At 43.1% G+C, this 16,341-nt stretch overlaps 1 protein-coding gene, 1 long non-coding RNA gene and 1 pseudogene across 3 annotated transcripts in view; 2 read left to right on the top strand and 1 right to left on the bottom strand.

Moving 5' to 3' along the window:
• The window catches only part of LOC309859831 (lipase member K-like), a 596,159-nt gene that overhangs the window by 341,694 nt on the left and 238,124 nt on the right, over positions 1 to 16,341 (bottom strand). The window lies entirely within an intron of this gene.
• LOC309859339 (renalase-like) overlaps positions 1 to 16,341 on the top strand; it is a 122,024-nt pseudogene that overhangs the window by 94,120 nt on the left and 11,563 nt on the right. The window contains exon 6 of the transcript in view: positions 15,243 to 15,276. The product of the transcript in view is annotated as a renalase-like (transcript). The remainder of the gene's footprint in view (positions 1 to 15,242; positions 15,277 to 16,341) is intronic.
• Positions 223 to 15,203, top strand: LOC309859889. Its single transcript, XR_014309024.1, has 3 exons — positions 223 to 2,100; positions 13,389 to 13,447; positions 15,173 to 15,203. It is a non-coding gene; the product is annotated as an uncharacterized lncRNA (long non-coding RNA).

Raw genomic sequence — 16,341 nt, 5'->3', positions numbered from 1 at the left:
AAAAAAAAGTCACACTAGTGTGGCATTCTTACCTCTTGTGGCGAAGGAACACAGTAGAAAGCACTTAGACATATCCCTGTTCAAAAATGATTGAATTCAATTGGAATTCAGCTAGCATTGCTACTCGCATTTGCTGTTTTACCAGGCTTTGTGCTTTGCATGTTTGATGAACGCTGGTCTGCTGGTAAACAAGGAATGGAGATCTGGCCCCTCTTCTCTGCCTCTAAACTCCATTTGTGCAGGTTTTAAAAAAAATGATGGAAAGAATTTGGCCATCTTTTTATTATTGCTAAATACTTAACATCTGTGGAGAAGAGATTTGTGTTGCAGAAATGTTCTTAGCAATTTAGGGAGATGGCTTCTATTTTTGTCCAGACTTTAGCTTTGAAATGTTATTGGATTGTTGATTTAGGAAGTGGCTTTGACCAGCATTCCTCAAGAGAAAGGAATAGTGTGTTTCCATATGCCACAGATTCATGTTGGTGGGCGTGGAAGCTCGTTTTAGATTCACCATCGTCCTCTTCCTAGCGCGATGCATTCCACTAAGGTTAAGGGTAGTGCCCAGTGAATGATGGAGTCATTCCTCGGCTCATCTGTGGACCGGAGCCTTCCTGCAAACTGCCTGCTACCCATCAATGACAAGATAAACCAGGTACTCAGAGTATGTGCTTAGAACCTTTCATAGTAATGGCATATAGGCATGACATTCAAACATATGCTTTTCTATCTAGCGGAAATCTTACTTACTAATTGATTGAAAGTAAAAAGAAAAAAGAAAAGCAGTCACAATAACCAAAGCACGAACAAACAAAATTCTTGTTCTTTATCTTAATGACCTACAGAACACCAGTTCTGTGGGATATGAATAAGGGAATAAGGTTAGGACAAAAGGGCATAACATCCTTCAAGAGGTTTGGGAGGAACTGATCGAGTAAGTCGGGTAAATTCATGTCTTCAGGGCTCCTCCGAGACTGCATTGTTAACCTCCAGGAGAGGGGTAGGATAAGCCTCTGATCTCATAAAACCCTGCATTTGTACATTACCTGCAACGGGGACTGTCCTAGGAAGACCTTTATGAAGAGTTAGTAGCCCATAGCTGTCCTTTTTTTTTTTTTTTAAGATTTATTTATTTACTTATTTGAGAGAAAGAGTGAGAGAGAGGGAGAGAGAACCTCAAGCAGCCCTCGTGCTGAGGGAGGAGCCTGAGGTGGGGCTTGGTCCCATGATCCTGAGATCATGACCTGAGTGGAAATCAAGAGTCAGCATCTCGACCGAGGGAGGCACCAGGCGCTCCTATTCCGAGGCTGTCTTAAACGTTACACTCTCTTCTTACATAGCATTAGGGCAGCCCCATAGTTCTTAAAACTTAATTTTTCCCTTATTTAAAAATTTTTGAAACCCCTGTAATCATGTTACCATTTTTCTGGTATCATGGGTTACTTTTCATTTAGTTAAAAAAAAAAAAAAAACTGACCAGTTGATCAAAAAGAGACAAAGTCCCAGCTCCTAGAAGCCAGGGACTACATTTCTCCTATGATTTCTGAATCATCCCAGAGAACGTGGGAAGGGCCTCGGCAGATTATGTGAGGGATGACTTGGCAATAATTGTGTTGGAAAATACTTCTTGGCAAAGGAAAGTGAGATTAGGAACTGAACGGATCCTGGAATGAATCAGATACAAAAGGTTTTTTTCGTGCCACTCAAAGAAGGTAGAGGGAAAAAGATAGGGCAACTGAGGGTTTAAAAAAAAAAAAAAGTCATCGAAAATGTGCTTTAAAAAAACAAACATAAAAGTGGTCTTTAAACCCTGTTGGATATCAGCGTTCTGAGGCCAAGGTCTAACGGGAGCAGAAGGTTGTAGGGAAGAGATAACTTCCCTTCCCGGTAGATCCAGCCTCTCCTTTAGCTAGCACACTATCCGTTCCAGTTTCCTTTTTCTTGAGCTTCATCTCGTTTAAGCAGCTCTGATGAGTGCTGGCCATCTCTCTTGTTGCCGGGTGTTAATAGAGTGCAGAGCAGGTGAAAATCTCGGGGACATTGGGCATGGTCCGCGAACACGTAAGCGCAGCCTGGAGTTTGGAAAAGCCGCATAGAATGCTGGTGAGCTCTCGTCCCTGTGTGCCCAGCTGGCATCCTCATCCTCTCACGCCACCTCGCGGCCCTTTACATCCTCCTGAAACTCAGCCTTATTTTCCCTACCATCCCAGCCCGAGGCCTTCAAGAGAGCGCGTCAAGTACACACAGTGTTTTCAGGAAGGGGAGGGGCGTGGGAGAGAAACTGACAACTGGAATCTGTCTAGTAACTTTTTACTTCCCACCTCCCTGTTTTTGCAAAACGTCTTAAACAAGGTAACTGATTTCCTGGCCACCTCCGCTGTCCTTCGTCTCCGGCATCTGGCTTTCCCATCTGGACAGCACCCACCGTGACTGACTTGACTGCACCAGCCTGGCTGCCCGGTGCTTAGCGCGTGATGCTTCATTGCATTCTTAGGCCAACCCTCAGGTCTTACTCCTACTGCAGTGTTATCGGTGGGATGTTTAGATGAAGCAGCTTGCTCTGCACAGCGGCCCCTGTGGACCGGGCTGGGATTAAGCTACCTCTTTGTTTACCCCAAAGTGCCAGGAAAATTTTTCCAACTTGGAGAGGCATTATTATTATTCATTTAATGCACCTGCTTTTAGCTGGGAGCATCACCACCTTCCCGGGGGGGGGGGGGGGGCAGTTTGCAGCAGGTTTGTAACGGTATTCGGGTATCTCAAGGTGAGAGCTGAGAATGTTCCTGGGATCTAGTAGCCAGAAAAAGGAGGAGGACCATGGTGAGAAATGCTGAGGACCACCTCATGGGACAATAGATTATCCTGCCTCAAATGCCAATAATGCCCGGTTCAGAAACAATGGTAATGGATGAGAATCTAATAATGGATTCAGAAAGCCTAAATAACTTCCCCAAATCTAGAGCCATAAATCAAACTGATCTCTGTCTGGCCCTAAAGCTTATGCCCTGTTCACTCTCTTCAACAGAACATTAAAATATTATGTATAATTTGATTTACTCTCTGAATTATCATATTTTATATGTAGCATCTCAAATATAATTTATTTAGAGAATAGTTGACTAATTTCCTGATTGAATGTTCTTTTAATACATTTAACGGAGATAGCATGTATCATAGTATTTGCCAGATTTTCAGAAGGATGCTGAAACTTAATAAAAGAAACCATCAGCACTGTATTAAATTAAGAGAACTGCGTATTCTGGAACATGCTGCTTCTCCATGTCGGCCAGGAGGGGAAAGGACTCCTATAGGGAAGGAGAAGGATGCAGGAGGGGGAGGCGAAGGCCAGGTGAAGAGGTTAGGAGAGAAAACCAAAAACAAAAAATCCTTGGATTTTTTATTTCATTCGGCTTATGTCCTGAGCTCTGGGCTGTCACTAGCAACATTTGCTTCCTCTGGAACTTTGCTTTTAAAAACGTTCATGAACGTTCTAAAGGGCTGCCCAAACTTAAATAAAATTCTCTGCTTTCTCCATATATAAAGGCATCTTTTAATGTGCTCATTTTCAAAATATATGTCATGTCTTTTTTGAAGCAGTCTTGGGTTTTGCTGGGCAAAGACCTTGTCATTCTTGGTTAAAAGAGCTTCGGCCTCATCAGATCGCACACAGGGCCATGCACTTGGACATCCTCATCATCTGCAGATCTTAGCCATCCTTTCCTAACAGAAAGGCCACACATACACACCCACACATATGTAGCCACCCAGAAAAATGTTATAGTTTTAGCCTCACTCCATGCCTACCATGGAGATTCCCATCCTGAATTGGAAAAAAGGAGGAAGAAAAAAAAAACACAAAAAAAACCCTGTATCTATTGGTTTCTATAGTTTTTTCCTTCCTCTTTTCACAACTTGAGATATATTTAAATTCCCAGTGTATTCCCAGTGTAAATGACTTTCTGGGCACCAGAGAGAACAGAGAATCTCAAACTTTAGTGGTGAGAATATCTGGGGAGCTTGTAAAAAATGCAGATTTTCAAGCCCTGCACTAGAGACTTGAATTTGGTAGCTCTTGGGGGGTGTAATAGGCTTTGTCGACAAGCTCCTCAGGGGACGGAGTGTGGGGGGCTCATGAACCAAGCTTGGATGATGGTTCATTCAGCACTTGGTAGGCCCTTAATAAACAGTTGGTGAATGGATCCGAAGGCTCTCCTGGCACGTCTGTTGGTATCAAGAGGCTGTTACTTTTAATCACATGGGCTTACGATCCTAGAGGACTCTAGGATTCTAGCCCCTCAGCTTTGTCCCCGTTTTCAGTGACTTTGAAAGTTGGCTGCTTTTCACAGTCTCCTGCACAGGCCCTCTCCATTCCCACTGCTTCAGGCCATCTTGTCCCACGGGGTGTTGGCAGGGTCCCCAGGCTCCAGAATCTTCCCTCCAGCTTATCTTTAAAACCACTCCCACGTGTGTTATTCTCATCCCCGTGCTTCTGTGCATTGAACCTCTTCATGGTTCCTCTTCATGGTTTGGGCGAAGCTACTTTTCCACTTGACCTCTCGCTCCTCTCCTTCCCTTTAATGCTACTGGTTTGCACTCTTGTCCCTAAGTGTGGGTTGTGCATTTCCACCTCTCTGTCTTGGCTCATGCATCTCCCCAGGGGGAGAAAAGGGTTAACTCAGCAGGCCTGTGTCGTTCAGACCCCACACTTGCCAAAGAAATGTGTCTTTAGGACTAGCCCTTCGCCAGCTCCCAAGAGATAACCTCTGAGCCCCTGAAATATTCTTCTTCATAAGAGTGTCTTTGTGTACCAAAGTCCTGGGGTCATGCTGTGTATATGCTGTGTATACGTGTGTGTATGCTGTCACGTTTCTCTTTGTATGTGTGTGGTATATACTGTGCCCAGCAGACTCGCTTTTCGGAGTTTAGTCTTTAAAAATCATACAAGGGTAAACTGTGTGTTGCGGTCTTGTTTGTTGAGTCAGAAATCGGAAATAACTCAGTTATCCACTGATGACAATATTAATGGAGTAAGAATTCCATAGGAGAAATAGTGATAGAACTCCCAATTACTGAGCCCATTCTGTTTCAGCCCTGTGCTAAGGGTTTTACTTACAGTATTTCACTTTCATTTACAGCAAATCCTCTGTAAGTTAACCCCACTTAGACAAACACTGAGACACCTAGCGGTGAAATGAGGTCACGTGGCCAAGATAGGTATGACTGTACCCGTCAGTTCACAGGAGGGTAGTAAAGAGTGATTATGACAGAGTCATAGAGCCCTGTGTGCTGGCACAGAAGGATGCTTATGGCACATTATTAAGCCTAAAGAGGAAAAATCATGAACTCATTTGCATGTTACCATCTTGTAAGCCATACATATATGTCTATGCATATTGTGTAAAAGCTATGTTCAACATATATATTAAGAGTAATTTTTAGCTGTAAAAATATCTAGTAAATGAAACAAAGAACAAAGAAGAAAGTCATGGTCCATGGCCTGATCCATTATTTCCTTAGAGCAGCATTTCTTTTCTGGGTCCTAAGACCAGATCATACCAGCAGACCTCAGAGACCTTGGTGCTAGCAGGCTTTTTCAAAGAAGAGAAGAAAAAGAAAAGTATTGTTGTTGAACTAAATTTAACAAACACGTGTCACATCCTTTCCTTGTTCTGGATTTCTGTGATATTGTGATTGTCTAACTCTTACACAAGTTGACCGTCCCTCCCTGGGCAGCCCGCGGGATGGAAGGTGACTGTTGCTCCCCACCTCATGGCAGGAACCTGGGCGCTAACCACACTGTTTTCTCATCTCTTCATCCAAAAACAAATCAAGAGTTCCAGTTTATTGTCCCATTATTTGTACCTTCGCGTACCACCTGAGCCCACATGCCCAGGCAGTGACTATGGAGATGGGCATAAGAAACCCTGATCGGTTGACCTTGGTCATAAGTTGGACACTGTGGCCAGGGTACTGAGCTCTGTGATGGCCCAGATGGCATGAATCACCAATATCTGAGTTGGGAAAATTAGTTGCACCTTGGAAAAGAGAGAAGGGAAAAGATGGCAAAATGGAAGATGTCTTTATATGTGGCCATATTCTCTTCCTGTACTCTGGTTGGAGCTCCTTCCTGTTTCATACAAACATGTGTTACGTGTTCACACCATATATTCCTTCTCATATTACACTTTTTAAGTTAATATATATTATGAACATTTATTTCCCATTGATATTATTCTTCAGAAACATGAACTTTTAGAGCTGCTTCATGTTCCATTTTATGAATGAAGTAGATCTATTTGTTTTTCAAATTTTATTTTAAAGTCTAGTATAGTTAACGTACAGTGTAGTGTTAGTTCCGAGGGTATGATATAAGGATTCAGTGCTTCCATATGTCAGCCGGGGCCCATCACATGTGCACTCCTTAATCCCCATCTCCTATTTCCCCCATCCCCGACCCACCTCCCCTCTGGTGACCATCAGTGTGTTCTCTGTAGTTAAGAGCCTATTTCTTGGTTTACCTTTCTCTCTCTCTCTTTTTACTTTGCTCATTTGTTTTGTTTCTTAAATTCCACAAAGAAATGAAATTATGTGGTCTTTGTCTTTCTCTGACCGACTTACTTCACCTAGCATTATATCCTCTGGATCCATCCATGTTGTTGCAAATGGCAAGATTTAGCTCTTTTTTATGACTGAGTAATATTCCATTCCATATACCACATCTTCTTTATGTCTTCATCTAGTGATGGACATGGGGATCATTTCCATAATTTGGCTATTGTAAACAATGTTGCTATAAACTTAAGAGTGCATATACCCTTTTGAATTAGTGATTTTGTAATTTTAGGTAAATACCCAGTAGTGCAATTACTGGATCATGAGGTAGTTTTTTTTTTTTTTTAACTTTAAAAAAAAATATTTTACTTATTTGAGAGAGAGAGAGTATGTGTGTGCATAAGCAGGGGCAGGGGCTGAGGGAGAGGGAGAAGCAGACTCCCTGCTGAGCAGGGGGCCCTACTCGGGGCTCCATCCCAGGACCTCAAGATCATGACCTGAGTCAAAGGCAGACGCTTAACTGACTCAGCCGCCTAGGCATCCCTATTTTTAACTTTTTGAGGAGCCTCCATACTGTTTTCCACAGTGGGTGCCCAGTTTACATTCCCACCAACAGTGCACAATGGTTCCCTTTTCTCTACATTCTCGCCAACACTCATGTCTTGGGTTTTTTATTTCAGCCCTTCTGACAGGGGTGAGGTGCTATCTCATTGTAGTTTTGATTTGCATTTCCCTGATGATCAGTGATGTTGAGCATCCTTTCTTGTGTCTTTTGGCCATCTGGATGTTTGGAGAAGTGGCTGTTTATGTATTTTATCCATTTTTAACTGGATTATTTTTGAGAGTGTTGAGTTGTATAAGTTCTTTATATATTTTGGATAATAACCCTTTATCCAATAGGTGATTTGCAAATATCTTCTTCCATTCAGGAGGTTGCCGTTTCATTTCATTGATCATTTCCTTTGCTGTGCAGCTTTTTATTTTGAAGTAATGCCAATAGTTTATTCTTGCTTATTTGAATGAACTATACTCTATGAGTAGAGTATATTCCTCTATTGTTAGGCATTTAGCTTGTCCCTAATTTTGATCTTATAAAGCTCTGGTTTGGGGCTCCTGGGTGGCTCAATGGGTTAAAGCCTCTGCCTTCAGCTCAGGTCATGATCCCAGGGTCCTGGGATCGAGCCCCACATCAGGCTCTCTGCTTAGCAGGGAGCCTGCTTCCTCCTTTCTCTCTCTCTCTGCCTGCCTGCTTGTGATCTCTCTGTCAAATAAATAAATAAAATCTTAAAAAAAAAAACAGAACTCTGGTTTATACATTTAGCATCAAGAATTCTTCTTGGTTCTCAACATTCAGCATCACAAAGAACACACATGACACATTCTACTCAAAGTTATGTAGAACGGGAACAGAGCTTGCTGGAAGGGCAAAAATGGGTACTCCTTGCAGTGGTCCACAGAAGTTCATGTGCAAAGAGATGAAATGCACATCGAGTTAAGCACAGGAACTGTCCTGGTTTAGAAGCCTTATGCCTCCCCAGGGAACCATAACTCTGACAACAGTTTCACTGGGACAAGTTTCAGGGTCCTTATAAAGGACATGTCCAGTTATAAGAGCACATGCTCAGAGAAGCTCAGAGCTATGGTTCCTATCCGTTATTTATAGTTCCCATAGCTTAGATGCCACTCAGCACAGCCCACGGTCAGGTTTACTATAAGTCATGTTGACTAGTTGTCAACATACTTGATGCGCCCTTTCATCAGGTTACCAGGTAAATGAAGGTCAAATTCTCATGCGGAAATAGGGAAAAGCTTTATAAACCCTTTACCCACAAACATTTTAAACATAAATCACTGTCCAGATATATGCTTATTTTCTTTAAAAAACAAACAAAACTTAAAAATGGGAATATTGAGTCTAAGAGAATTAACAATTTAAAAATCCCTAATGCATACAGAGAAATTATTGACCAGAAAGGTAGACCAGATTAAAATGCTGCTGGTGGTACTATTAGGGTTGTACCTCCACCTGACTTTCCGGCATCACTTCTTTCACTTTCTACCTGAATGCCACTTTCCCTCTGGCCCCATGAGCCTCTTGACCATTTCACTCATTTCATCTTCTTTCACATCTCTTGCTTAGCCTTGTCCTCTAACTGGAATGTTCTATCATTTCTCTGCCTGGTCCTACCTGATTTCCCTTTAAGGGTATTCTAGAAATGTCATCTCTCAAAATGATCTCCAGACACTGCTTCCCCTCGACTTTTTCCTAAGTAGCATTCTTGACTCACCTCTGTCCTTCCCAAAGCTTTTTGTTCTGAAGGCTACTTTAATGCTTCTCGGGTTATCTTATTGCCTTATTGTTCATACTAGAATATGAACTCCTTATTGTTAGAATCTACATTTGTAATCCTCTAGCTCAGAGCACTTTGAATAGCCTATAATGGTCTTTTAAAAATGTTTGTTGAAGAGCATGGATTAGTTTAACAATCAAGATTTATTGAACAGTTCTTCTAGGGCAGGCACTCTTAAAAGTACTCCATCCCTGGCATCTAGAACTGTCCCTGCACATAACAGATGGCCCGTGAACAAGCAGCACTGGTTGAATGAGTGACTGAATGCAGACAGAGCACTGAATTAAGACAAGTTCCCCATTCTCATGAAGAATGCATTTTAAAGAGGGGAGAGAGAGAATAAACCAACAAATAAGGAAACCAAGAAACAAGATGGAATAAGTGCTATGGAGAGAATTAAAAGGAAGATGATGTTATAAAATTCTGTGTGGCTACGCTAGCTTGTAGCCAAGGAGGGTTTTGCTGCCCAAGTGACAAGCTGGGTTATTTATGCCAAGAAGTCGCTGGCCATGGAAAGATGTGGAGAAGAGCGTCCAGGGGGAAGTAGAGCCTAGGGCTAGGACCTTTGATGGAAAGAGCCTGGCATGCTTCAGGTGATGACAAGAAACACACTGGGGTGTGCCAAAACAGAAAAACAGATGATTTTCAAAATATTTAATGGCTGCTCCATTATGAACATGGATGAATCATCACTCATTTCAACCGCTGTCTCCCTCTCCCTCCTGTCTTCCCACTTTCCAACTCTGCATGTGTCCTGGATCCAGAGCCCAGAAAGCTTTAGGGACACCCATCTCATCAGTACCATCCTTTTGTTCTCCTCCAACTCTGATTGGGTGAAGGAATACTCCCTATCTGTATTTATTGCATGGAACGTCGGACAGATCATATTTTCGGTGGGTATACTGGAACTCCTCTAAGACTGAGTCTGAGACTATCAGCAGGTTGTTTGCAATAGCTGTAGTGTAGGGCCCTGATTCCCAAACTTTAATGCCCTGGGGAAATCCCCCAATTGTCCTGCTAAAATACAGGTTCTAATAGGGCATGGCCTGAGATTCTGCCTTTCCAGATGATTCGGGCACTTCTGGTCCATGGTCCCCACTTTTTGTAAAAGGGACAGAGCTCTGATTCTGAGTCTTGACCCTCTGTTAAAATCCACAAGGGAACTTTTCAATCTCTTGGCCACCCCCAGGCTGTTGGATCTAAACTTCTAGCATTAGAACTCAGGCAGATCTATTTTTTAAATTCCCCCCAGTAATTCTGCTCTTTGGTCCTGGTGTCACCAAGTCCCCTTGGTCACAGGCTAACTCCTGTAGTCATCAATAAGGCAGCAGGTGCACTTTCAGAAAACAGACCTCCTAGGAACAAAAACCTTACCCTGTCAAAGTCCAAAGAGAAGTCTAAAGATAATTAAGGTTTCAGGTTTTTAAACTTTGTTTTTAGTAAGAGTGTGTTTGTGTTTCTTCCCTTAAGAACAGGCAGGACTTCATTCTTGGTCTTCGGCTGTCCTAATTTAAAACCTCTGTTATTGATACTGGCCTCTCTTAAAAGAACTTTTCTTTTTCTGAAACCTTTTAGACAAACTAGGGCTAGAAAGTGGGGGGGGGGGGGACCTGGACACTGGCTTTTGCTGTATAGCCCAGTGGAATGAATTAATGGAGTCTGAGGTTTGGGGTAAATATGGTCACACCAGGTTGGCGTTCTCTCCGAACTGATGAAAAAAATTACACCCTTCTGGAGCCCACTGTAATTAACTCTCGGATAGCATTTCCATTATAAATCCCTGTTTTAAGAAGTTTGTTACTCAGCTGTAAAATTTTGCTCTAGGCTAAAGCTTGGACATAGACAATTTCAGCTTGAAAGAAGCTTTAAAAATAAAAGGTTTTTTTTTTTTTTTCTTTTTCATTGAGCAAGTGAAGTGTGGTTTTTAAAAGGAATGAAATACCCACAATTCTCAGACATTCTTTGCATCTTTCTCTATTTTTTCTCCAAGTGGTCTTGATTCCCAACAAATGAAGCCTAGTTATTCACATATTTTAAACCAATCGTTTAAACTACCAAATGTTTGAGGGACTCTTTGAATTAAGGAAATGCATTTTGAGGGTCACGACTCAATAAAAAGGACGGAAAATGTTCTTTCCCGTTTTTCAGATGTGCAGAGCTAGGGTGGAGCAGAACTCTGTTCTTTGAAGATCCTCAAGTCTGTTGTTCATTTTTCAAAGGGGAGTTCCACAAGAAGACAGCTGCATTGAACAACAGGAAGCGCATTCCCCATGTGAACGCTTTCACCGACAGTTTCTCCAGGGCTTTCGAAAACGTCTCTCTGTCCTACTGCATGTTAAAATCAACAGTGGTCAATTTCAGGATTAGAAAAAAATCTTGATTTCTGAGTCTTGGTGTCCAGGACTTCTTCTGAGGTCGCTCTCTCCCTGAATTCGGAAGGGAACCGGCACCTTTCTCTGGCTTATGGCGCTCCCCCAATGGCGTACTGAGCAGGGCAGTCTTGGATTTCTCACAGGACCTCACCTGTAGCCTCATTGGCCTTCTATCTGCTCACAGTGAGTTCCTTTTCCCCACCTCTTTCCTCTCCCTCTGACAAAGGATGCCACAGCCATCGCGTCTACCTCCTGCCCAGCTGTGGTGTAACAGGAACCCAGTTGCACACCCCAGGGCCCGGAGTGGCTCTGCCCTAGGACCCTGAGTCTGCACAACCTTACTAGGGGTCAGTCTTGGTCGGCCCAAGGCCCCACAGAACTTCATGCATCCAGACGGACCTTACATAGTGTGATGGTGGCAAGTTACCCTTTATAAATGTATGCTGTTAGTGTGAAAAATACTATTTCCTCTATGGGGTGCTCAGTCAGTTAAGCGCCCAACTCTTTTAAAGACTTTTTTTTTTTTTTAATTTGACAGAGTTTAAAAGTAGGCGGAGAAGCAGGCAGAGAGAGGGGAAGCAGGCTCCCTATTGAGCAGAGAGCCCGATGCAGGCTCCATCCATCCCAGGACCCTGGGATCATGACCCAAGCCGAAGGCAGAGGCTTTAACCCACTGAGCCACCCAGGTGCCCTAAGCATCCAATTCTTGATTTCGGCTCAAGGTGATGAGATCGTGAGATTGAGAGCCAGGTCAGGCTCTGTGCTGAGCCTGCTTAAGATTCTCTCTCTCTCCCTCTCCCCGTCCCCTCCTCCCCCACCTGCCCCACTTGCAAGCTCACTCTCTCTCTCTCTCAAAAAATAATAAGTAATAAATAAAAGTAGCATTTCCTTTGCAAGATGAGATAATATAAAATCATGGCCCATAAAGATTCTATAAACAACTACCAAGGGAAGAAAGAACAAAGATATGCATTGACTTCAAAAGCACACTTTGAGTTCTTGGTCAATGGTGCTAGGGAATTCAAGGTGTTCTGGCTGTTACCCTCAATCTGATTGGCCGTCTCCATTCTAACTGAAACAGTGACACCTCACATTTTTGTCCAGACATCACCTCTAGGGAATGCCGCCTGATCGTGGCCCACCCCCACTCTCCTCCCCTACCCCAGACAGTCTGGATCAAGGCTTCCTCCCTCTGGCTTCCTTCTTCTCTGTCCTCCCGCTGTACCCTCCCTTACCTGAAATGTAACTCCTCAGAATGTCTGCTCTGTCTGCTCTCCACCAGCCAGGTTGTGAGCTCTTTGGGGTCAGAGACTATATCTTATTCATTGTCAGAATCCTAGGCCATGGAGCCTTGCCCCAGTACAGGGCTCGATGAATATTTGTTGTATAAATCAGTACTAAAACGAATAAACCAACAATGTGGGAACATAGAGACTTGTGTCTAACCAACTCTTGAAGTCGTTTGCCAGTATCCAATATTACTTTCTGGTTTTATCCATGTTTTGGGGGGGAAAAAAGAGTCTGGTTTTGTTTGACGAGGCTCATTCCTAGCAGTGGCAGTAGAAATGAGAGTAGTAACAGGGAACATTTCCAGAGTGTTCAGTCACAAGGCACTCTTCAAAGTGCTTTTTTTTTTTTTTAAGATTTTATTTATTTATTTGACAGAGATCACAAATAGGCAGAGAGGCAGGCAGAGAGAGAGAGGGGGAAGGAGGCTTCCCATGGAGCAGAGAGCCCAAAGTGGGGCTTGATCCCAGGACCCTGAGATTGTGACCTGAGCCAAATGCAGAGGCCTTAACTCACTGAGCCACCCAGGTGCCCCCAAAATGCTTTATTTACAGAAGCCATAGTTGATGGATGAGGAGACCGAGCTATAGCCCCCATCACTACTGCTGGTGGTTTAAACCCAGCGATTTCCACCTGAACCACCTTTAGTCACTGTGGCCTGTGCATGAGATAAGCCCACTCGGCCGCCTTCCCTGTGTCGTGGTTGACTCTTTTCGCATCAGTGGAACCATGGCTCTTCTGCATTTAGCTTGGCAACCACCACACCCCCATGCAAAGTCCGTTTCTCTGATCTTCATTTCCTTATAATGTGCACATGTTTTCCTTTCAGCCCCTAGCTGTTAGTGTTTTATGACTCGGGGAGCTCGAGGAGGCAGCTGTATTGTTAATGTAAGTCATTACCAAGACGTTTCTGCTCTTTTCCACAACCTCATAATTTGTTAAAAGTTCTGGTTTGGGTTTTCCTCACGTCTTATTGCTGACAGTTTTAGCAGTGTATGCCAGCATTATCGGCTGTCTCCAGGGTACCAACTGAGACAGGAAGGTTTCTGTAATTGTCTGAGATCACTTGCCACTTTATATAGTACAACTTGCTCATGTAGGTACACTCTGCTTCCCAGCGAATCTTCTGGCCCCAGTGGGCTATAAAATCATCTGATGCTGCTATAACTTTAAAGACAACAAAATATTAGCTCAGAATCATTTGCTTTGGTTAACTCACGTTTTAAGGCTGCCTCTGTATGCTGAGAAGGGGGAAAATGATAAGCCGGGATTCTTTTGTAAAATGAAAAAAAAAAATGGATATTTTTCTCATCCTCACTTCTTTTCATTGCTAATGATAGCAGTTTTCAGTGCTATTCTTATAAGCTTTCTACTAGTTCTTTCCCATTTGAAGCATGGATATTAAAATTTTTTTTTTTGCAAACAGTGGATCATGGCCAGTTTCAAAAGCTGCTCTGACCCAGGTTTTGCTTGAGCTGATAGCAGTTTAAAAATGAGCACCAGTCAAAGGCCACACAGTTCGTTGGGGCCCAAACCGAGGCTGGACTCTGGCCCCCAGACACACAATTCAGTGTTTTTTTCCCCCATTGTTCCACACCCTCACAGTTTATTGGATTGACATAATGGTCCATACTGTGTCTTTGCAAGAGAAGTTAAAGAAAGAATTCACTTGCTAAAAGCCAATAATTTTGAGAGCTCCAAGTCCTCCTAGATTTAAGTTCCCAAAGAGTAACACACGCACAACCACAAGTGGCTTGCTAGGAGCCTAGCAGAAAAGCGACGTAAAACCCATCTTTCATTTTCTAGCCAAACACTAGCCTGACCTAAAGCTAAGCTAAAACAAAACAAAAGTGCATGTGACATATCTGAGCGCCCTGTGGGAGTTACTATAGACAGAACTGAAGAAGAGATAGTCATCATTCAACTCCCGGCAGGAGGCTTTCTGCAGCCTAGAGCGGAGGGAGGTAAAACTCCTATAAATATCAGCTGATACCGACTGTCTTTAAAGTGAAATTTGAGCAATCACATTTTCAGAGACTGAGAATATTCTGCAAATAGTAATAAAGACCCCAAAACAAGGAATAATGGGCAGAGTAGGTTAAGGACCCATGTCAGACTCAGAAGGAGGTCAGCAGAGGCTGGGAGAAGAGAAATCTAGATCAAGCCAGAACAGAAACAGCTCCCCAAGCCACAATGGGCAACAGCTCTGTGTAGCCCCTCAGGGAGGAAGGGATGGTGGCTGTCATCAAAATTCTACCCCTGGTTATATAATGATTGTGTTAATATAGAATAAAATATGTGTGGTTCTTTTCTCAATGGCATCTCTGTCACCCTTGTTGGATTCCTTTATTATTTCCACGAGGTCCTCAGTTAGGAGGCCCCTCTAGGAATAGAGATACCCACCCACCTGCCGTTTGGAGTCATTTCTGGGGAGGAAAGTGGCTTATCCTTGTCAAAAGAAGCTTCAACCAGCTTCCTTTCTAGCTGGGCCTGCGACATGTTCTCCTGGCCTAGGAGACTTTCCCCAGCCAAGCTTCTCTTTCCTTTGTTCACTCACTCATTCATTCGTTCATTCCTTCAAGAAACATTTATTGAGCACTTACTATGTTGCAGGCACCGTGTTAGCTTCTGGATATAGAGCAACAGCAAAATGAACACAGCCCCCGCCTTATTGTTCTTACAGCTCAGCTCTGCACGGGAAGACAGACAAGAAACAGGTAAGCCGATAAATGTACAATTACATCTGTAGAAAAGGGTCCTGAATGTGGGGGGAGAAAAGAGGAAAATCATGATGTTCTCCAATGGGGAAGAACAAGAGACATTCCACCGAGGAGATCATCTAGGAGCCTCTGCCTGGGGAGATGGTAATTAAATCATTTTGGTCTGTATGCACCTTGTCTCGTCAATATATCATAAACACCCTGGAGACAGGGATTTCTGCATTTGGCAAAGTTAACACACACAAATAGGTGCTCATTAAATTCACTGATAAGGCGGCTGCCTCTTTGTCTTCCAGAAAGGGTCGGTCTAACTCTGGGTTTTGACCTCGTCTTCTGCTCAACTATTAGGTACCTAGGGCCTTATGGATGGTGTGTGTCTTTGCGGTTCCCAGCAGGCTAGAGGACGCTGAGGAATGATCTTGGGAAAGGCTACCTTCCATATGCTGGCCTTGGCTGTTGACACAGGCATCCTGGGAGGGTTTGTCCTGTCTGGACAGTTGTCTGTAGCTTTAGTGTTGCTCTGTCCACTCTCTTAAAAAAAAAAAAAAAAGGTACCACAGTCAGAGTTATTATTAAAAGGGAAAAATCAAACAGTAATAACACTCCAAAGACACCAGAAGTATTATGAAAAGGAAGTGTTTAAGTAGAAAATACTGAGCTTTGGAAACAAAATGGCAGGCATCCGAACTTACTTACATAGGAAGCCCCGGGAAGGGATATGAGGGACGGTGGGGAGGTCTTTTGCCACTGAGTCAAGTCCCCAGCATTTGCTCTGGGATTTGAAACTTTCCATGGTCTTACATTCCATCAGCTGCTTTGAGTTACGTTTAAAGAAACACATTTTTAGTGAGAAATTTTTGACAGAGAACGGGGAGCAGATGTAATGCTTTGGAATAATTACTTCCTTTGTTGACAGCTTTTTTTTTTTTTCCACAACACCCACTTGCAATTAAATACAACAGTAATTAAAATCTCTAAATTCACTCAGAATGACTGTCCCATCGGTCACCTCCAGAAAGCCTTCAAATGTCATTGTGAAAAGAATGTCTTCTCAGAGATGCC

This window comes from Mustela nivalis (genome assembly GCF_964662115.1).
Source record: "Mustela nivalis genome assembly, chromosome: 2".
NCBI lineage: Eukaryota > Metazoa > Chordata > Mammalia > Carnivora > Mustelidae > Mustela > Mustela nivalis.
The sequence above is the reverse complement of the archived record's forward strand: the minus strand, read 5'-3'. Positions and strand labels throughout refer to the sequence as shown.